Genomic DNA, 23,920 nt, shown 5'->3' with positions numbered 1-23,920 from the left:
GCCAGGTCAATTAGCTGAACCATACGTTATCCTCAATCAAATTCAGATTATCAAATATCTTGAGTTTCCTAAATAAAGTGCACTATAATTTTTCTTTTTCTGTTCTTGGTTGTTAATGACTGACTTCCTTCAAACATCAGGACCTTTGCTGACATGGCAATTTATAATTTATAATGCTCTTTTTTTTTTTTTTGTCTTCAACACATGTCTTTTTTAATTCCTTCATCTTCTGGCATTTTGACTCAAAAACAAAACAAAGTAAAAAAAAAAGCTATCTGTTTTATTGTCTATAAATTTGAATAGCCATTTTTGTTTTTACTGTCTATATACTGAAAAGAATCTTTCCATTTACCTGTAGCACAGTGAGGATTTCTACATTATACTAAAACATTATATACCACCAATAGCTCAATTATATATATTTTTATAGTTCATTACCCAAACCATCTCTCTCCCTGAGAAATCCAGACATTTAGATATGCCTCATTGATTCACAGTAGATATGCCAATCTGGATGGAGTTTTTGAAAAAGCATAAAAAGAATTGCAGAATTAAAAACAACTGCACTCATTTACATGCATACTATACTGGTGTTCTTGTCTGTTCCTTTACTGCACCAAGAGTACTTTGAGCCCATGGAATACTGTTGTACTCACTTAAAGAAGATTCTAAAGCCATGTTCAGAATCTGATCTCTATGTTGAACAATTGACCTTCTCCGAAGTCAGTCTTATCAATTCTGTAATTTGTTTAGCAGACTACAAACGTGAATGCACAGGAGAGTTTCTTGCACATCAGGGTCAACATTATTTTGAACTGTGTTCTGTAGTTTTTGAGACTGTGTGGCTGTATCAGAATATAGGGGTTATCACCAGAGAATACTGTCATGTTATCCTAACCATTATGTTTTCTAGAGAGTCTTTGATGCACTTAAGGTCAAGCATTATTATTAATGGTACTATGATTATTATGATAAAAATTTTACTCAACTGCAACCTGAAACGATTCCCCACCTCCTTTAATATTTTACACAGCTGTGTCTGTCAGGATTCCTTTTAAAAGACATAGTACATTTCAAGAAACACTTAGGTCACACATAACCCATGATGTTTGATTTATGATCTCTGAAAGGACACATGGGGCATACAATATTCACCTATAAAGTTGTTGTGGGAACCATCAATTATCTTCTACGTTATGGCAGATTCCAATAGGTTTGATAAAATGTTTATTACTGATTATTACACAGAACTTGCCACTCAAGTTGTCTTTGTTGTAACCCCAGCAGCATTGTTGAACACATTTTAATGGAGATACCCGGCATATTGTAGGAAGTATGCTCAAAACCTATTAACAAAAACTATCTCAAGAAAAACAATTTTGTAAAAAATTCTATTTATCATTGATATAACTTTGTAATAGACTATTTTATTTGTTTTTTAATCAAAAGTAACACTGAGCAAACACTTCAAATAATTTCAAAACTTTTTTCAAATCAAACAAGATAGTTATGTAGAATTCTGATAACCATGTCTATCTTATGTTAAAATCTTTCATTCAACAAATCAGTCCTGGTATTAAAATTGATTCAATATTTACTGACAAAACTATAGTAAAGAAATGAGATTTTTCTCCATTTTATTTAATAAAATTAAATAATTCAGCCAAAGAACTCATTATAAAAAGAGAGTGGCATTCAAATTCCTACTCCTCATTCTGTGAATCTAAATAGTAGATTATGTGCTTCATTTTACCATGTTGAAAATGTCTATTTTCCCAATACTTAAATTGCTATTTTTTAATAATGACATTTTAATATTTAATTATTGGGCAGATGTTGCTTATACTGTAGGATATTTTTTTCTTCTTATCTGAAACTCTTGAGTGTTTATGTGCTGTTTAAATCTCTATTCATTGTTTTCAAAGTTGAGTTTTTTGAATGATTATAAATAATTTTTCACGGGTACTATTACATTTTGATGGCTTTATTTACAAATTTATTAAAATAAGCCTATAGAATAGAATGTTGTGGGAATAAAATATGAATGTCCCAAAAGAACCCAACAAAAAACTAAAAACAATCAAAGAAACAAACAAAAAAAGCTGGCTTTCCATGAAGGAAGTGAGTACTGGGTCTAGATAATCAAGAAAGCTAACCAATGAGTTATAAGATTAGAAGAACAAGATAAAATAGGGGTTCTTTTAGAACTTCCAGTGCTAAATGAACTCTATCAGGATCACAGTAAGATAGAGTACTCAGTAGTAGGCTAATTACCTTTCTCAATTTGAGATGGCTCAGGTCTCATTGGAAACAATTAAGATTAAATATGTTCCTTTATAAGACTCTGGTTCTACTCAACAGATATATGATGTATTTACATGCACAATATCCGAAATTTCTGGAAAACTCCTACAGTTAAGGAAAAACTCAAATCCAAATATATGCATGTATTTGTGCATATATATGTATATATGTGTGCATTTGCATGTACATGCATATATTTGTATATATGTATATATGTGCATGTATTTGCCTGTATATGCATGTATGTATTTCTTTCATGGGAAATTGAAGCAAAATAGTAAATATCATTGTCAAGTGTTTTAAATTCATAAACTCTTTAATCTTTAGTGAGGAAGTGTCATCAGGGAGATAATCCATCTTTTCTTCCACCTTCCCCTTTGTGAAGTTCACCTTAGCAAGGCTTGTCAATCCTGGGAAACACTTTCATTATCTTAGGCCTTATGCTTAGAAGTACATCACTGAGAATCATTCATAATAGTCACATAATTTTCCACTGACTGATTGCTGTCTGCTTTCAAAGAGCAATCATTTGTAATCTTATGATAGGATGGTGAGTAAGCACCATCTTATAGCAGTTCCGTTCCTGTTAACCTTTCTGTTAATGTCACGCTTTGTTTACAACAAAAACAAATTAGTCAGCACTTTTGTAATTTTCACTAGTGGCACAGCTTTTCTCTCTGATTCAAAAACAAAATCCTTGATTGATGTGTTCATTAAATTCTGACTTTATTTTTTGTCCACGTATAGTATTAAAAAACAGCACATGTGATTATTTTGAAAGAGATTTGGAGTCTGAGACAAATCAAAACTAGAGTTCTATCATCCGTCATATGCTCTTAAGAACTGATTGGATTCCTCAGCTGAGTTGGTTTCAGCATGTTTTAGATTATACTCTTGTGCATGTGCCTCTGTGTGTGTGTGTCTGTGTGTGTGTGTGTGTGTGTGTACCACATAGACCACATGGATATCTTGTGAATACTTTATACTTAAGAAAACAGAGGAATGTTATGCAATGGTTCCAGCAACTAATAGATCTTGAACTCCTCCTGTTTTAGATAACAATTGAGTAAATGTGGACACATATTGATTACCTTTCTAGAAATGATTGTTTCCTGTTTCCTTTTTGGCTCCTAATCCTTGGCATGAGAAGTTGATACATTAATATTGCTTTGCCACAAAGATGTGAAGGTTTATTGCCTGGAAATTATGTATGACATTTCAATTAGTTTTATAAAACATCTGTGTACATGTGATACACAAAGAATTTATAGTTAGCTTTAATCCACACAACGTAAACCATATGAAAGTATTTTTTCCTTCACTGCATAACTTACTATTAATTTTATTAATAAGCTTAATTGTCAAATCATACAAAGCCCTTGGATAATGACAAAGGTCAAATCCTCTGTGCTGGACATTTAAAAATATTTTTGAAATGTCAAACTAATTTAATACATGAGGTTCTTTCCCTTCAGTCATTTTGTTCAATAAGTGTTTGTACCACTTTTTGCCTGAGGGGAGATTACATTCTCTAACAAAAAGACAGAAAATGAAACAGTGACTATCACTGACGTAGGTCAATGCCAGAAATATTTTTTAAAGTTTTATTAATAAAGTTAACAATCTATGATTTGATTAAATGCTGACAGGCGGTACTTTATCAGCTGCTCTTAGAACACCTACTACTTTTGTATGATGATTCTCATTGCTGTGATAATTTGAATTGCCACCATCAAATAATATTGCTGATGGTGCAACACTATATAGTGTCAGGTCTAATGCTGTATCTCAAACAAGATGATGTGGTTCCTGCCTTCTAACTGTATGGGGGCTAGATGAGAAATATCTAGTGACAACAAACTCAACAATATCTTAATATTTTTTCAAGGTCATTGGCAAATTTTATCATACCAATGAAAATACTAAGTCAACTGGAATATATAAAACAAATAAATTATGCATGACAACCCACTTGGTCAAAGGTTTACTACAAAATTCTCTTAAAGAGAGGGTTTATCACAGGACCCTAAATGTAAGTGAATTTATAAAACTACAATGAAATGTGCATTTTTAGTATAGTTTTATTACTTAAAGTTTCAAACAATATGCAGATACATGCAAAGTCATATTCCTATGAAATTTCACTTTTTTGAAGTTCTGGGTGGAACTGGTCATGGAAGGATGTAGAAAGAAGGTCTCTGCTTTTTAAAAAAGCTTTATATTATTTAGAGATACTTTATTGAAAGTTTATTTTCTATCCAAACTTTTCTTTTAATCAACTTTTTACTTTTCCAGCACTCATTTTCTTTTTAAAGCATTATGATACAATCACGTAATTTGATGGAGGAGGGAAAAAAATGTTCTTTTAAAATTGTTCGCTCTTGTTTCCAACCCCAACCAACTGGGTTACATTTTCAGTGCTTTAAAATGTGATGAATAGGAAATTGAGTCATTTAAACCTATACATCACCCAGGAAATGCACAGAAAGGAATCTGAAAGCTAAGCGACGTTTTTTTGTGGGTGATAATAAGCTCAGGATTTCATCAGACTTTTACAACAGCTAATAGAGTGAAGGATGGCATAGCCTCACAATAGGAGAGATAATGTTCCATTCCCACAGGAGTTACATAATACCAATCACAGGAGCACTTCGTCCTTAACAAAAGACCAAATGAGTTCTCTGGGAGTTACTTAAAATATAGCCCAGGACAATAGAAATACTGAATGTGAGTGTGTATTGTTCACAGGAAAGGAGAGGGCAGTGAGAACTGGGCAAAGCAATAGGTGTATCTGAGACAGCCTTGCTGCCGAGATCCCCTGACATCACATTTGTACTTGCAAGTTTTAGCATGGCCTCAGTTCCTTCTCAGTCAATCCCCATGAGATTTAAAGATTTCTGAGGCCAAAGAGAAGTGGAGGGATTCATTCTGGTAGTCATTTGTCAAATTCACCTTTATGGTTAGAAAAGGTAACTCGTATTTAGAAAATTAACTAGGCTCTTCACAAAGAAGATCTGAGACTTCTAGTTTCATAAATGATTGCATTGGACACATTCATATGATTCGGTTAAACACTTTAACTTATAGGGCAATGACCACCGAATCCCTATCAGCATCTCAGTACATAGAATTTAATTGATTTAATGTTTTAGGCAGTTCTCACTAGAAATAAAGAAAAGTTTTCAAACATTAATGATCCAACTAGAATGATTTCAAGAAAAACATCAACTATTAGCCTCTATATTAGTTAGGGTTCTTCAGGAAAAAAACAGGAGAAAGGAGAGAGAGAGAAAGAGACGAGAGATGATAAGGAATTCACTCGTGATTATGGAGGCCTGCAAGTCCCAAGATCTGCAGTCTGCAAGCTGAAGACCATGAGAGCCAATAGCGTATTTCTGGCCCAAAGGCTGGTGGGCTTAAGATCTAGGAAAAGATGATGTTTCATTTTGACTCCAAAAGCAGGAAAAAAAAACAACAGCCCAGCTTAAGGGCAATCAGGAAGGAAGAAATCCCTTTACTCTGTGGAGGGTCAGTCTTTTTGTTCTGTTAAGCTTTCATAAGATTAGATGATGTCCACCAATATTGGGGAGGGCAATCACTTTACTCAGTCTACGAATTCAAATGTTAATCTCATCCAAAAACATCTTCACAGACACACCTAGAGTAATATTTGACCAAATGTCTGGACAGCTTGGGGTCCAATCAAGTTAATACAAATTAACCATTATAGCCTAGCCCTTCTCAACATGGTACTCATAAGCATCTCCTTAAACCATACTTAATCTCCAAAGAACAACAATAAGAAGGTCATGATTCCACCTACCGTGATACAGAGATTTTGCATATAATAAAAAGCTCATTAAATCCTTCCCCAGAAAAGAAAGTAAAGATCTTGAGTTACATTTACTCTTCTTGATGCCCTGTAACTTAAACAGTATAGTGTAGAACTGACAATAGTAAACACTACGATATTGAGTCAATACATCCTACATTACATAATAAGATAATAAGAGAGGTATGAAAACAAAGATATTTTCTACACACACATCCTATAACATATTCATAAAGAGGTCCTTACTTCTGTAACTGGTCATGTGCTCAAAGCTGTATTTATGACTAACTTTTTTTATTACCCATTCTGCATTCCCTCTGTTTTCAGTAGGCACCTCAGCTGGTGGTGGGTTTTACCTGGTGGGGTGACACAAACCTCCACTAGTAGTCCTGCCCATGTTGGATTACAGTTTTCCACTGACCATAATCTAAATCATGGTACCAAGATATGCTTTAAGAAACCTCCTATATTGCAGACATGCTCTTCCTTGTCTCCACTGTAAGTAAGTGTCCAATTTTCCTGTGATAGTGAGGATCAATCACCCCAGCCAGCCCATGAGCTCCCTTCTTCGCCTGTTGATTTGGAGGCATAAGGAGCTCAAAGTAGCTGGGCAACAGTCTTCACTTTCAATGTAATGGAAACATTGATATATCTCCTAGTGAAAGCATTCCTTCTTTTGGAACTAAAACATTTAGGGCAGCAGAGCACAAGGTCATGGTAAGGAAGCAAACATTTTGCTAACGGGTATCTCTGGGGCTGTGAGTAAGTGGCACCATTCTCATTTCCGCTTCTTGATTTCTGGGCCCATTAATCCTGGCCCTGGAAGAAATAGCACTGTATACCGGATGCTGATTCAGGACATATGTAGCCTTCTGGAGAACCTTACCTCAGCCTGGCAAAGTATTGTCACCTACCTGGTGCTGTAACTGAGTTTTCAAAAAGCCATTCTACCATTCTATCATGGAAAACATGGTGATACCAGCAAAGTTCATTGGCATAATTTTTTTTTTTTTTTTTTTTTTTTTTGCTATGAAGTGAATTCTTTAATCAGAAGCAATGCTGTGTGAAATATCAGGATGGCATATAAGGAATATTGAAAGTCCATAGATGACAGTTTGGGCAGAAACATTCTTTTCAGGGAAAGTAAGTTCATATCCAGAATAAGTGTCTATTCCAGGAAGAGCAGAATATTGCCCATTCCTAGATAGAAGCTGCCAAATGTAATCAACCTGCCACCAGGTAGCTAGCCGACCACCCCAGGGAAAGGTGTCATGTCACGAGCTCAGTGTGGGTCTCTGCTGCTGGCAGATTCAGCACTCAATGGTGGCTGAATCCAGGATGGTCTCAGTGAGTGGAAGTCCATGTTGCTGAGCACATGCATAACCTCCATCCCTGCCACAGTGGCCACCTTGTTGGACAATGACAGGGATGGCTGAGGAAAAACACTGACTGGTGTCCAAAGCATGGGTCATTCTATCCACTTGATTATAAAAATGTTCTCTTTGGTGATCATTCACATGGGACAAATATTTTCATATTTTTTCCATTCAGAAAAGTCTACTTACATATTTTTCCCTACATTTTCTTATCACCAATTTTCCATTTATGTTTATTCCAAAACCCTGACCATCCACCCAAACCAGTGGCCACAGATCATGAATTCGTATACAGTCTCACGATTGGCCATTCCTCCTTCCAAGTGAAGTGAACAGCTTGGTATTCAGCTCGAAGTTCTGCCCATTATGAGGATTTCCCCTCACCACTGTCCTTCCTGAACATCTCAGGAAATGATCTTAGTGCTGAAGCTGTCTACTTTAAGGTGGTGTCTGCCTGTCATGTGGAAACCAGGCCCAGTAGTTCTCTTTCTCTGTCAACAAATATTAGGGAATTTTTCATGAGGCCAAAGGTACAGGCTAGGAGAGAGAAAACAGTGTAGCAGGAGTGGGGCCCATGAGCATTTGGGCATTTGGGCCACTTCTTCATGTAAATTACTTGCGCCTTCAAGGCCAGCTAAAATCTGATCATATATATACTCACTTCTATTCAAAGATGAAGTGTTGCTCCATGTGCCTAACTTTATGACTTGGTGGATCACATTACACTCAGTTCATGATAGGCAGTGATCATGGTAACTTGGTGGCCAAGGGTTAAATGTTCAGTTTCCACAGCCAAGAGCTGTTTTTCCAAAAAGGTAGTAGTTATTCACAGAGGGTAGCATGGCTTTGCTCAGAAATCTTCATGGCCTGCACTGTGACTCACCTATAGGGGCCTGCAAAAGTCTCAAAACAGCATCCCTATCTGCCACTGATGCTTCCAGAACCATTGAATCTGCTGGATAATATGGATCAAGCAGAAGAGCAGCTGGCAAGGCAGCCTGGACCTGTCGAGGAGCCTTCTATCGATCTTGGCCTCACTCAAAACCAGAAACATTTTAGATAACTCAGTAAATAGGCCAGAGTAACACACCCAAATGAGGAATATATTGCCTCCAAAAGCAAGAGAGGTCCACTAAGGGTTGTGCCTGTTTTATGGTCGTAAGAGGGGCCAGAGATAACAACTTATTCTTCACCTCAGAAGGGATATTTTTGTTACCAAGTTCAAACTGGTTCTGCTCACCACTCAACAGACCAGTAAACTGGGAGACAAGGTGTTGGGGCAAGGAGTAATGACTTTATTCAGAAAGCCAGCAGGCCAAGAAGATTGCAGACTAATGCCCTGGAGAACCATCTTCCCCAAGTCAGAATTCAGGCTCCTTTTGTACTGAAAAGGGGAAGGGATGTGGTTGGTTGTTGCAAACTTCTTGGTGTCAGAATCCTTTGTTCTTGCAGCTGTCCACATAGGTCAGGTCATGATGTTCCTGTAAACTTCCGACAAGACAAATGTTAGTCTCTGTTCTGCAATTCTTTATCTCTGTATGAACAGAAAAGTATACCCTTAAAGGTTAGAACCTTGAGAATTGGCTATCCTGTATACCTCAGGCTATAGGAACATTCTTTTACAAAAGGTGCAGAACCAGCATGACTAAGCACAGGGTTAGAGCTAAAGGAACAGATCTAACATGGAGTCAGATTTGTTCTTCCCTATTACATTTTGCCATGCTTCACACCACTGATTTCCTAATAATTTCACTGAAGGAAAATGCTCCTGGATTTTTTGTCCTATTTTTTCCTCACTCTGACAGGCGAATATTCTACCAATAAGTCTGAAGGAGTTACTACTTCCTGCTCATGAGGTCCAATCTGCATAATGCCATCAATATCATAAACCATTGTGATATCTTGTGGAAGGGGAAAGAGATCAAGAGCTCCAGGAACTAAATTATGACATAGAGCTGGAGAGTTGATGGATTCTTGAGGTGGGACAGTGAAGATGTATTGCTGCTTCTGATGATACTATTGACAAGTATGGAGGGGAAAAAAAAAAAAAGCCAGGCCAATAGCTGCATCCCAGGAACTGGTGGAGACATTAATTTGCTCAAGCAGTGAAACCACATCTGGTATAGTAGCTGCAGTTGGAGTCACAACCTGGTTAAAGCTATGATGATCCACTGCTACATTCCAGGATCCATCTGTCTTCTGCACAGGCCAAATAAGCAAATTGAATGGGGAAGTGGTAGGAATCACCACCCTGGCATCCTTTACGTCCTTGATGGTGGCACTAATCTCAGCAATCCTTTCAGGATTGCTTTTGGCTTATTAGCTTCCTAAATAGAGACAGTTATAGTGGCTTCTACTTGGCCTTTAAGTGGAATAATAGCCCTCAGTTCACAAGTCAGGAGACAAAGCCAGTTTATGAGTATATCTAATCCAATTGAGCATTTCAGAACCGGAGAAATAACCACAGGAAGGGCTGAGATACACTTGGCTCACGGTGAGACAGACCTGAGCTAAAACCCCACTGGTCACCAGACTTCCCTAAGCCCCTACTCTGACTGGTAGACAACAGTGATGTTTTGGGTCTCCTGGTGTTAGTGTCCATTCAGAGCCAGTGTCCTCCAAAGTCTGATTATTTCCTTTTCCCCAGTGCACACTTACCCTGGCAAAAAAGATGATAGGTCCTTTTGAGGAAGGCTGGGAGAAGGATGAATAAGATGTTTTTAGGAGTGTCCTCCTCAAGGGAGCACAGCCTTCTCTTAATCCAGAGAGGTTTCTGGGTCTATAAACTGGCTCAGAAATCTGTTTTTGATTCAACTTAGACTCTTGTTCGCTTGTTCTAGAATGTTTCTGCCTTTACAGATCAAGTAACATTTTAATAGGCTTCCTATCTATTTCACTTTTAGGAATAGCACGATCTACTGGCCAACATCATAGGTCTCCATGAGTCAGGTAATCGATGCCTGCTTTCACTCTGGTTCATTTACAGTAACCACACCCACCTTGCCTTTGCTCACACTTGGTCCCTACCACTCCAGGATCCAATTACTCCTCTTGCTTTCAGTTTCCCCAATTCAGTGACCACAGTGCCCACGTAAGGTCTGTCCTACAGCAAAGAGTGATCACAGAGTTCACAAGTGTACGCCTCCCTGTTGTGATGAAAGATGAATCTTCTTGACCTTCCCAGTGTGGGTGAGTAGTTTTTAGACAAATCTACTCTAAAATTTCAATACTCCTAAGCCTTCAAATTCCTTCTTCCACATTAAATCAAGGCAGGTCTGACATTTCTAACTGACTCACTTTGGGCCACCTGTGGATCTCTGTTTCAGGCAAACAAATTGTGAGAGTCATTTTTAACTCCCCCAGCTGAGCTAGTAAATGTAGACTCTGCTTAGTGAGCCCATATCAATAAATTCAGCCTGGCTCAACTTTATATTTTTTCCAACATTCCCCATGCTCTTCTATTCCCAGACTTCAGTCTGCGTAAATTAGAAAAGTCGAGTAGTTCTTTTAAAGCATGATTGTACCTCCTTATGGGTTATACTTTGTTCTTCATTTTTAGGGGCCTGTTGGAACTTGAGTCTAATTATAGGCTTAGAAACAAAGAGGGCTGGGCAGGAGGGGGTCTGGGTCCTGAGGAGAACTTGCATTGTTTTGTATGAAAACTGCTTCAGGGGAGACCGTCACAGTTTCCTTGGGGAACGCAGAGTTAATCCTTTCAGACAAGGCAGAGAAGCACTTTCGCTGAGGCTGTGGAAGCTGCTTCCACTGGGAGTGGGGAGGCCTCTTTCAGGGGCAAAGAAGACTCACCAGAATTTAGGGGCTTGATATCCCCAGCTTGATAAGGTCGTCCCACAAATCCCCATTCCAGCTTATAGGATCCCATTCCTGACCAAGTAATGCCCTCACATTTATACCCTGTGGGGTTGGGAATTTAATTTACCTTGAAATTCATCCACTGGCAGGATGAAATTCTGGGTTAGGTTTTTAACAATCTCAGTCCTGGAGCTAAAGGAGATGAGAATCTCTTCTGGGGCACAGTAGAAGATTTCAGGTCTTCATGTGGCCCTTGACCTTCAAATTAAACTCCCTTACCTCACCCATTTCTTTCCCTACTTGCCCAGTGACATTACGAGCTACCAACAAATCTCATGACATTCGTTTGAGAAAAATATTTCAAAGTATAGAGCACACAATTACCCAGCTCCTTGCTTCTTGTGAAAAGTTGATTAACTCGTGGTGACATTTTGTATTCTTCCATTGCTAAATCATGTTGCAGGCTGGCTATGCAGTTTCTCTTTTACTACTGGAAATAAAGTCATTCATATTTTTAAATCTAATAAGACTTTAGAACCAGTTCCTGAAACCCTAGAACCAGTTCAGAAAACTTATCCTTAAAATTCTGTTCCTCTTGAACCATTCTTGGTACCAAATCCTATGTTAGAGAAACAGAACTAGCTGGAGAAATCTATCTATCTATCTATCTATCTATCTATCTATCTATCTCCCCTAAAAAAAGATATATAAGATTGATTCAGATGGTTGTACAGACAAGTCCCAAGATCAGCAGTCAGCAAGCTGGAGACCCAAGAGAGCCAATGACATAGTTCCAGTCCAAAGGTTGGAGGACCAGGAGACCCAATAGTGTAGCTCCAATCCAAAGGTCGGTAGGCTTGAAGTTCAGAGCCTTTGTTTCAGTCTGGGTCTGAAGGCATCAATAAACTGATATTCTAGCTCTGAGGCAGTCAAGAGGGAGGCATTTCCTTTACTCTATGGAAGGTCAGTCTTTTGGTTCCACACAATTCTTTAACTAACCCCACCCATTCTGGGGAGGGTCTATTTTATTCAATCTACCAACTTGTGAAAAGATAAACAGAAACTTCAATTGAATAGAATCAGGAGACCAGAAGGGGGCGCTCTCACATCATGTGACAATTGCCCAGCACAGCAAGAAGACTCCTTTCCTGGCAAGGACTCAGCCAATGAATAGCCGTGGACTGTCTGTGTATTACCTCTCTCCTGAGTTTCCTTTTCCTCTCTAGGAAAGTGTTCTCCTTCTCTTTCCTTGTGGGGACTAGCACGTGGCTCACCATGGTTGTTGACCCTGAATTGCAATTCTCTACTGATCCCAAATAAACCCATCTTTGCTGGAGAATATCTTGTTTTTAGGTGGATGTTTTGGAGGCCGGTACAGGGACCAGAAAAGACCCCTCACCGACCTTACCGTTTGAAGGTATGTCTTTCTCCTGGATCCTAGCTCATGAACTCCTTGTGTTTGAAGCTTTCCAGGCTTTACTGGGGATCCATTTAAGGGTTTTGCTTTTCTGGTTAAGGCCTTGCTCTGTATGCGAGTACTCATTTGGCTCTTCAGTCTGATTTTGAGATCACACAGTTTCCCTGAAACTGTCTAGGCTCTGGCCAATTCCCTTTAGAGCGGAGCCTGCTTCTCCTGAAGTTGTCTAGCCTCTACCTGTTTCTATGTGAACTAATGTTTCTCAGAAATGGTGCCAGGTTTTCAGTCTTTGATCTACTCCTTTGCAAAGCTATCTTCTGGAGCCTGGCTTAAAAAAAAAAAAAAGAAAAGAAAAGAAAAAAGAAAAAAAAGAAGAAGGCCTTTGGCCTTTCTTCTCTGGGACCAAGCTGTCTCCTTAGGACTGGCTGGGATTGGCTTGCAAGCTATTTGAATTGAGCCATCTGTGCCTTAAAGTGCTTAATCTGGTCAAAACTTGTTCTTCACTCTAGATGAAAAACCTGTAGAAGATGGAATACTGCTTATCTAGGTATTTTGAGGATGCTCCCCTCACAGAGACTCTGGCTGATTTTATGTTTAAAAATTGAGGTCTTTCCTCATGCATTTCTAGCTAAAACGAACCGATCTGATGAAAAGCAATTTAGAATATCTATGACCATTATTGGGAACTTGAGAAATCCCCAAACTTAATTTCCTTAGAACTGAATTGGACCTAATAGCTCAAAACTTTCCAGAAGTGAGTGGAATGCTTATTTCCATTGATATTTTGAGGCTTCCCAACATTATCACGAGCCTAAAATTGCCTTTCTGCAAAATAAGATTGTAAGATTAACTGAGACAAAAACACATTTAAGAACAACAAAATGGCTTCTGAAATCTCAGGCTCTTCTTCCCTGGCTTCTTTGTCTCAGGCTCTGCCTCTGGCGCCATCTTCCTCCTTCCCTTCTACACCACCGACGCCCCCACTGTGCCCTCTGTTATTCCTAATTCTCATATATTACTAATGTCTATCCCCACCAAAAGTAAATTCTTTACTGTAATTGATTCATCCAGTGCATTCTTTAGTATTCCAATTGATGAAGCCAGCCAATACCCTTTTGCCTTCTTCTGGGAAGAAAATCAATTCACCTAGACGGTAATGCTTCAGGGTTTTACTGAGTCCTTCTTATTCCTCCCAAATCTTGAAGGCTGATCCAATTGATAGAAAGTTCCCTAGAGTGTCTGCTCTGATGCAATACGTGGATGATTTACTTCTTCTCTCTCCTTCTCAAACCTCCTCACAGGAAGAGAGCATCCACTTGCTAAAGCTTTTAGCCCTTAAAAGGACATAAGATCACCAAAGAAAAGTTGCAATTTGCCCAAATTCAGGTTTGGTATTTAGAGCCTCTGATATCAGAACAAGGGCTACACTTAGATCCAGAGAGATTTCATGGTGTCCTGAGTTTCCCCAAACCCAAAACTGAGCACCAGCTGTGAGGCTTTCTTGGGCTAGTTGGTTACTGTCAAAGTTGGATTCCAAACTTCTCTCTTATGTCCAAACTTCTATATGTTTTACTCAACAATAACAACTCCCATCCAACTTTATGGGAAGAACCAGATGACAGAGTCTTCAAGGCTTTAAAGAAAAGTTTGATGAACCCACTTACCATTGGGTATCCACTTATCAGACTCCTTTTCCCCCTTTTTTGTGTATTAAAATTAGGGTACTCACACAGAACCATGAGGACCAGCATTGACCTATAGGGTATCCTAGTCAACAACTGGCCCTGTGGCATGGGGATGCTCCTCTTGCCTTAGACCCATTATATCCACTGCCCTTTTGGTTACAGCTACCAAGAAAATCATTGTGGGATCCCCTTTAACCATTCTTTACCTCATGCAGTAGAAGATTTCCCCTGAATTCTCATCACACAACATTTCTCAGTCAACCACCTCACCTCACATTAAGTCCTTTCGTTAACTGCCCCTCACATTCTTTTCCATTGTACTAACATTAACCCACCAGCTCTCTCCACCCTCTGTCACTGATGAAGTCCTTCATGATTGCTTAAGGCTGATGGATCACCTCCTGATTCCTTGCAGTGATCTCCAGGAAATTCTATTGAGTAATGTTAATCCTTCATGGTTCACTGATGTTTTTATTTAAAAGGTGACAGTGGCAAATATCACGCTGAGTGTGCTATTATACCTCCTTTTTATGTTGTCAAGGTGGTGTCTTTGTTTATGATTACTTCAGCCCAATAGGCTGAATTGTATGTTCTCACACAGGCTTGTGATTTGGCCAAGGACAAAACTGCCAATGTTTATACTAATATGATTTTGGAGTAGCTCATGATTTGAGAATGTTGGGGGAAGCAACATGGCTAAACCATGTTGCTGATAATTCTGCAAGGAATGCTACCCTTAAAGGAGCCAACATCAGCCAAAGCTCTGTCATGGTCTAAAGAGGTATTTCCCTAAATGATAATTTAGAAAAACTGGCTATAGAAGTCCAAGAACTGGCTTCAGAAAAGGAAAAACAAGATTGGAAAGTCAACAGTTTTTAGTTTGATAAAAAGAGGAAGCTCTGGTTTGGACCAAAGAACAACTCAGTCTTACCAGAGATTCTAAAATTCCTCACCACTGTATGTCCATTTAACCATTGGTCTACTGGCAAAATGATAACTTTTGCGAATCAATATTGGTGTAAAAACATTAACAAGGCTGCAAAAAGTGCTCACCTCACTTGCTCCACTTGTCCAAAGTACAACCCAGGGAACCCTGTGTGTACTGCTCCCGGATGTTTTAAACTCTCTAATGGACAAATCAAAGCCTGTGAAGTGGATTTTGTACAGTTTCTTTTGTCTAATGGATCTAGACATAGTTTAGTCGTGGTCTGTGTGTTTTCACACCGGACTGAAGCATTTTCTTGCAGATAGGCTACTGCCTCTTCTGCGGCTACAGTCCTTTTGGAAAAGATTATCTCTGCCTGGGTAACTTCTCTTGGACTTTTCGATGAAAGCATTTTACTGGCCATGTGCTTCAACAAGTCTGTGCTGTTCAGTCAGTCTTACAACATTTTCACTGTGCTTCCCACCCTCAGTCTTCTGTTTTAGTTGAATGCGCCAACGGTATTAATAAGATTCGATTGGCAAAATTTGTAGAGGCCCTCTAATATTTTGGCTGAAATTAGACAAAAAGTGCCTGAGATTTCTCCTGCCTACCCCTCCTTATTACTTGAATATGACCTTAATAGGTTTCTAATATGTGCACTTTTTCTTTGACATGGGCTGTTACACCCAGAAAAGTTCCTTCCTGACATTGAGGGACAAAAAGCTACTAAAACTAGAAATCCTGACTCTTGATCAGCAGTGCATTCAGAGAAGGATCACCAATAAACAGTTATTAATTTGCTAGTCTGGTTTACAACAAACCAACATAGAGTGTTTTCTGGTGCAGTTATTAATACTATATTGTTTAACACATTGCAAAAAATCTATTGAATAATCTACTATCTAGAGACTATATTAAAGGATTGTCATATTAATTGTTATAAAAACAATAAATGTCTATCCTATCTGTGACTAGCATTTATATAACTCATAATCCCAAAATAAGTATTTTTAACAAGATTTCTGAGTTTTATAGTCTGTCTCTTCCTTATTCTAGATGCCAGTTTTATTGTGGTATGATTGACTTCCATTAAACTGCATAAATTAAAAATGTATAATTTGACGTTTTGATCTATTGATATACCTGTGAATCCATCATCACAGTCAAAGTAATCAACATATCTATCATTTCAAAAAAGTTTCCTTAGGTCTGTTCCTAATCATTCCTTACTGCCCAAACTCCCACCACTTTCAGGAAATCGCTCATCTAATTTTGTTCACTATCCATTAGTTGACATTTTGTAAAATTTTATGTAAGTTCAATCATATATAGCACATATTCTTTTGTCTGCTTTTCACTCTGTATAATTATTGTGAGAGTGAGCCATGTTGTATATTATCAATAGGTTATTCCATTTGATTGTTGAATATTATTCTGGTGTATGTATACATCAGAATGTGTTTATCCATTGATCTGTTGATGGACATTAGAGTTGTTTACAGTTTTGATTATTACAAATAAATCTGGTAACAATATCTATTTACAAGTCATTTTATGGACTGGTAATTTTACTTCTCTTGAGTAAATACCTAGCAGTGGAAGAGATGGCTCATAAGTTTAGATGCACATTTAACTTTTTAAGAAACTGCCACACTATTTCCAAAGTGGCTTTACCATAAACTCAAGAGCAGCATATGAGAGTTCCAGTTCCTCCACATTCTCACATAACACTTGGTATGATCAGCCTTTTTGTTTTAAGCCATTCTAGTAGGTGTATAACTGTATTTCACAGCAATTTCACTTTGCATTTTTTATGGCCAATAATGTTCAGTCTTTTTTTTCATAGCCTTATTTATCATCTATACATATTCTCTGGTGAAGTATCTGTTCAAATCTTTTGTCTCTCTCTCTTTTTTTTTAATTGACAAAAGTAAACATCTATTCTTGTTAAAAACTTTCAGCCAACCAGGAATAGAAGCTAACGTCTTCTACCTAATAGAGCATCTAAGAAATATCTATAGCTAATATCAAACTTAATAGTAAAAGTCTAAATGCTTTTTCACCAATATCAAAAATAAGACAAGGATGCCCACTCTCACTACTTCTCCTTAACATTGTACTTGAGATTTTGGCAAGTGAAATCAGGTAAAAAATATTTAGAAAGATAAAGGAAAACCATCTTTATTCATAGATGGCACGATTATCTATGTAGAAATTCTAATGGAATCTATTTTTAAAGATTACTAGAACTAATAAATGAGCTTATTAATTAAACTTCTACACACTAGCAATAAAATTGTAGAAATTAAAAAATACTATTTATAACAGAAGTATAAAATTCTGAGTGATGAGACCGATAAAAGATGTGAAATACCTGTTTCCTAAGAACTGATGAGAAATGCATAATATTTCTTAGAGAAATTAAAGAAGGCCTAAATAAATAGAGAGATATACCATATTCATGGGTCTGGAGACTCAATAATTTTAAGATGTAAATTCATCCTGATTTGCTATAGAGATTCAACAAAACTCCAATTAAAATCAACAGGTTTTGATAGAAATTAGTAAATTGATTCTAATGTTTATATGAAAATGCAAAGTACCTACAGGAGCCAAGTAACATTAAAAAAGAATAACAAAGTTGGGGAACTAATATTATCTGACTTCAAGACTTATTATAAAGCCATAATAATAAGACAGTATATTTTTTACTGTTGAAATAGAGAAACAGATCAATGTAACAGAATAGAAGATCCAGAAATATCTATATCTCTATCTATATATAACTGATTTAAGCAAAGAAAGTATAGGAGTGATTCAGTAGAGTTAGGATAGTCATTTCAATAATGATGATAGAACAATTAGCTATCCATAGGCAAAAAAAAAAAGCTTTGTTCTGTACCACATATTATATACAAAAATGAACTAAAAATGAAATATAAATGTCAAAACTTGAACAATAAAAATCATCTAAAAGGAATTTTTAAGATACAAAGATAAGATTTTTCACATGGAAAGGAGTAACATGAGATGCTTATCACCTCAGCAATAATAAGTAAATAAGGAATTGTGAAGATTAATGATTCTTTTTTTTTAAGCTAAAAGTTGCAAATATCTACAATCATTGAGGGAGGATGCAGGAGTGGGGAGGAATGCTGATGAGGCAGTTTAAGTCCTAGTCAGTGATAGAAATTGCCCTACTGATCTTAAAAGGGATGAATTTTTAACCAAGTTTGGATAATATTCCTTCTGTTTTTATTTTCAATTGAATATGTATAATTGCCTTTAAGAGTTATAAAGTTGGTGATTTGGTCCAGTCTTGACATTCATCAAAACAACATTCATCTCTCAATTCAGTGATGTGAACTTCCATTTTTAATAAAAGGGTATTCACTAGAGAGTCAGAGAATAGTAGCAATAATGATGACACATTTTTGTAGAAAATGTCCAAGTTTTAGATGGTATGTATGTTCTGAACATCAAATTGATTATTTTAAAAATTCCAATATTTGATATTCATTTTTCACTTTAAGTTTTCAATGTTGCCCAAAGGATATAGACCTGGAGTATGTGACATAGTGAAATGTTATAAATAATGAATATGCCCTGTAAGAATAAATGAATATTTCAGATCCTTCCTGACTGACAGTATTAGCAGGAAGAATGTAGATGAGGCATAGCATTAGCAGATTCAGAAGTGCTACAGAAGGTACAGATAGGAAAGCTGGGGGATATTATGGTCCTAACTATCAACACTGGGGGAAAAAATTGTTTTTTCTACATACTTTTGTGAGTTAAAATATAAATTAAATGTTATTTTGCATCCTTATATTCATTAAAAAAAAATCACCTGTATTATGAGTTTTTAGGGATAGCCTCTATGAATACTCAGGAAATATTAAGAAGCTCAAAAATAAGAGTGATTGAAACACACTTAAGACAAATATACCAGAGGTAGAAGATATAAGGCTTTCTGCCTCTGAGAGGAACCACAATTCTTCTATTTTTCTATGCTGCCAACATCAGTGTCAATATCCACCGTCAAGCCAGCTTGTGGTCCAAGATGGCTACTGGGGCATCAGCTCTGCACCTTAATACAACAGGTTGTGGGAACTGGCAGAAAGGGTCCATTTTCAACTCAGTAAACTTTCCTTATGGAACCTCTTGAAAGTCAAATACAACATTTCTGCTTATACTACATTAATCAAATTCTATGTTATATGGCCACACCAAGCTGCAAGTGTGGCTGAGTGATGCCGATTTTACTTGGCTTTCCTGATCAATTTATTGTGCCTTTGTATGAGAAGGAGAGGAGAATGGCTCTTGAGTAGGCAACTAGCAAGCTCTGTAGAAATCTCTATTATTTTACCTCACTAAATTTTCATATTATTTCTCTAAATGTACTGAAATGCCAAATTACCAGTTAAGAACAATCATCCTTGAATTTATAAATGTATACACATAAGCAAGGATCCGATCACAATGCTGAAGACAATCTGTGTTTGTTTTTCCACATACATGTTTGGACAGTACTTTTTAAATACCTGCCTTAGTGCCATAATCAAATAATTTGTTTTTGTTTTTGTTTTGTTTTTAAGGCTTTATGAGGCAAAATTGGTGCACAATAAACTGGCATATTTAAAGTGTACAATTTGATAAGTTTTGACATATGTATACACTCGTGAAACCATCTATGATCAAGAGAGTGAGCATACCCATCACCCTCAAAAGCTTCCTTGTGTCCCTTTTCAGTTCCTCCATTACCCAGGGATGACTGATCTACTTTTTGTCACCACACACTGGCTGACATTTTCTAGAACTTTATGTAAATGAAATCACACAATATGTACTCTTTTTTGTCTAGCTTCTTTCACTCAGCATAATTATTTTGAGATTCATCTATGTTGGCACAAATATCAGTAGTTCATTCCCTTTTAATGCTGAGGGATATTTCGTTGTACAGATGCACCACAATTTGTTTATCTATTGACTTGTTGATGGGCATTTGAATTATTTCCAGTTTGCAGCTATTACAAATGACAGTTCCCACTATGAACATTTCTTCACATAAGATTTAATCTGAAGAAGTTGCACTATTAAAAAAAAAAGCTAGATAAGACGATCCCCAAGGTTGCTGTCTTTGAAAGACTGGAGAGCTGTTGTGGATCAAACTGAGGGGTCAAGGACTGAGGAAGCTGCCATTTTTGAGTTTCTGCTGGTGCCAGCACCCCACCACATTTTCTCATTTACTCACAGCACATCTGGGAAGCAGGTGTCATTGTTAGTCCCAGTTTGCAAACAAAACAGCCAGGACATAGAGGCATGGATGGAGCTGTCTGGTGACACACATCTAGACTGTGTCAAACTGTGTGTTTATATAATTATAACCACTTCAACACAAATCACTGGAGGTCCCAAAATATATTTTAGGCATTTTTATCAAACAGCTGTTGCTATAATACAACCAGCTATAAAATCTTGGTGGCATATAAATATAAATTCTTTTGTCTCAAGCCTCTGTGAATTGGCTAGGGAAGCCCTTATGAAATCATTTACCTGTTGGCTGATCTAGCCAGAGCTCAGCAAGGTGGTTCTTCTTCAAGTGCCTGACAGTGAACAAAGAGAACAAGCCTAATGCTGTCAACCATTGGTTGTGTCATATCTACTGACATCCCACTGGCCAAACCAAATCACAGTGTCAAGAAAGCGGAAGTGCACTCCTTTGTGAGAGGAATTGTTAAACTAACTGGAAGAGGGCAAAGCTATAGGGAAGGCTGAAGATCTGGGACCACTACATTAATCCAATCTGTCACAGTACAAATCTCCAGGACTGAATTTAGGGCCTGATGCATAGCAGAACTCACTGAGTAGATATACTGTGAATAAAGAAGTTTTATTGATCAGGGTTCCCCAGAGAAACAGACCAATAGGATATATATGTCTACATAATGGGAGACTCATTGGGAGGAGTTGGGTCACACCATGATAGAGGCTGAGAAGTTCCACCATTGGCTGTCTGCAAACTGGAGACCCAGGAAAGCTTGTGTGAGCATGAATATAACACAAGTCACTGTGAGTCCAAAGACCTAAGAGCCAAGGAAGCCAAGGGTGTAAATCTCAGGCCAAGGGCAGAAGATGCAATGAGATGTTCCAGCTCTTCAGTGACACAGGAGGAAAGGGGCTAATTCCTCCTTCCTCTGACTTTTGTTCTATTCAGGTCCTCAACAGATTGGATGATGCCCACCCATGTTGGGGAGGGTCATCTACTTTCCTGAGCTCATGGATTCAAATGCTGATCTTATTAGGAGACACAGCCACACCCAGAAATAATGTTAATCTGGCACTCTGTGGCCAGTCACGTTGACACAGAAAATTAACCATCATAGGAAGGAGTATGTTTTGAAACACCACTTTGTTCAGGCTTCTAAATCCCACTACTTTCAAAATGTCCCCTAAGAAATAATTCCTTAGAAATAATCAGTGGAATTTAATATATACCAGTTTTCCATTACTTTAATATTAAGAAGTTATTTGTATTTTCTCATCTGAATCCCTCCCACTATAGGTCACATAATTGAATCACCATTTTGTCAGACTTCCCTAGTGCTAGAGTTAACTCTACATACAAATGAAAACTAAACCATGTGGCATAAATCAAGATTCATTAAAGTCCGAATATCAAAGGATTATTGTGAGGTTTAAATAAATCTATCAATTTAAAAGTAAATGCCTGGGAATAATCATCACCCAATTTATGTTATTATCAATGAGTGTTTCTTAAGTGTGTATTGCTTGCAAGACCATGTTCATAAAAGTTTTAATATTCAATTCATATGGAATGAAAATAGATATTTTATGTTTTGAAAAAGTCCACAGCAGGAATCTCTGTTTTCCCACCCAGAAGCTGTGTGGCTTGGATAGTTTACTCAGCAACTGTGATTGTCGGATGTATTATTCTCTGCATAATTCATGTGGGATTTAAAGTGAAATAAACATCTGAAGTGCTTAGCAATGAGCTTGGCATATATTAAGCACTAAATGAATATTACCTTATTTTTCTCTTTCTCCTTTTGTGCATCAGTCAGACTCTAGTCAAGAGACAAAATCTGCACCAGTTGCTTTACCAGATAGAATTTAATCTCTACAGTTAACCACGTACAAAATTGTTAACCAGGCAATTGTTTAACTTTTGTGTTTCTCCAGATGAAAATTGTAGGGTATCAAACAGGGAGCAATTGTAGGAAGTAGCTACTCTTCTACGGCTGGAAAAACAAAAGGAAGATGTTGAAATTATTGGCAGGAAACACCTACCTCTGAGGATGGGGTCCTGGTGTGGCTGTTTGGCTGATGCACAATGAGTGCTTTCTGTAAATGCTGGAAAAACTGCACAATGGATTCAGCTGCCGCTCCAGAGAGGAGCTGCTGCTGCTGGGGAGAGGAGGCATTGCTAGGGTGAAAGTCTTCAGAACTGCAGTGTGAAAGGCGACCTACAGGAAGCAAATAGGAAGGCACATGCCTCTTCGTCCTCCAGCTTTGCGGTCTCCCAGCTCTCTGGCCTCTTGGCAGAAGTGTGGTTTCAGGTCCCAGCCCTAGTACTGCAAAGCAGAGGGGAGAAGGGAGAGGAGTTGGAGTTGGGAGAAAGAGCTTAATAGTTGGCCCACCTGGGTCTCCTTCAGATCCCTTCATTTTTTCCTCTTCTCTTTCCTTGATACTATCTTCTCTTCATTTCTTCTTTCTTTCTTTTTTTTATTCATCGTTTCTCCTTTCCTTCCTCCCTCCCTTCCTTTCTTCCTTCTTTGATGTCAATCTTTAGGCTTGAAAAGACATCTTAACAAATAAGTAGGCTATTACCTTTCATGTAATAAAAAGATACAGAAAATTATAAATAAGTTCAGAGAATATATGTCATTATTTTTTTTTAATGTATGGTTCCAAGCATTTTACACGAGCTTATTCGTTTTATCAAAATCTCACAATGGCAGGACTGGAAAATGGCAGACCTAAGATCGGAACCCAGCTTTTCCCTCCAATTGTCATGTTTATTTTGCCCCCTACCTTGCAGATCCCAATTCATTTTGATAACTGTGAATGGATAATTCAGTCACTGTCATTTGAACTAGGTAGACCTCAAAGGAAACTGAAAATGTAGATGGAAAATGTACAGAATCATAAACACTACAGATATGTAAGCAAACTTGGGATAAGGCAAGAATTGTTCCATAAAACTATCTAATACAGTTGATAAAATAATTCCAGTATTAATGAAAATAATTCTTTCGGGGAATGTTTTTCTCATCTTTCTTATCAAATAAATACTGAGAATTTTTAAGAAGAAACATGAAAGATAACATCTCTTATATTCCCCAATATATTTTGGAAGTTAATTAGCTGCACTTGGTAATAAAAAAAAATAAGGTAGCTTTCTTAGAATGTTGAGTTGTTCATTAACTTGTGGGTTGATTCCAGTTTCAGAAGCCCATCTTATTATCTAGTTGGAGAGAATTAATATCAACTAGTGTATTCCCTGGTAAAGAGAGAACGTGCATTCAGAATTTTAAAAATAAAAAC

The 23,920-nt window shown here is 37.5% G+C and overlaps 2 pseudogenes; both read right to left on the bottom strand.

Annotated features, from left to right (window-relative positions):
* Positions 1 to 6,873: 6,873 nt before the first annotated feature.
* LOC141573258 (uncharacterized) lies at positions 6,874 to 7,915 on the bottom strand (annotated as a pseudogene).
* A 260-nt stretch (positions 7,916 to 8,175) lies between these two features.
* LOC105073256 (uncharacterized) lies at positions 8,176 to 23,038 on the bottom strand (annotated as a pseudogene).
* Between the last annotated feature and the right edge of the window lie 882 nt (positions 23,039 to 23,920).

The sequence above is a fragment of the Camelus bactrianus genome, chromosome 1 (genome assembly GCF_048773025.1).
Source record: "Camelus bactrianus isolate YW-2024 breed Bactrian camel chromosome 1, ASM4877302v1, whole genome shotgun sequence".
NCBI classification, from domain to species: Eukaryota; Metazoa; Chordata; class Mammalia; order Artiodactyla; family Camelidae; genus Camelus; species Camelus bactrianus.
This window is presented reverse-complemented; position numbering and strand designations above follow the sequence as displayed.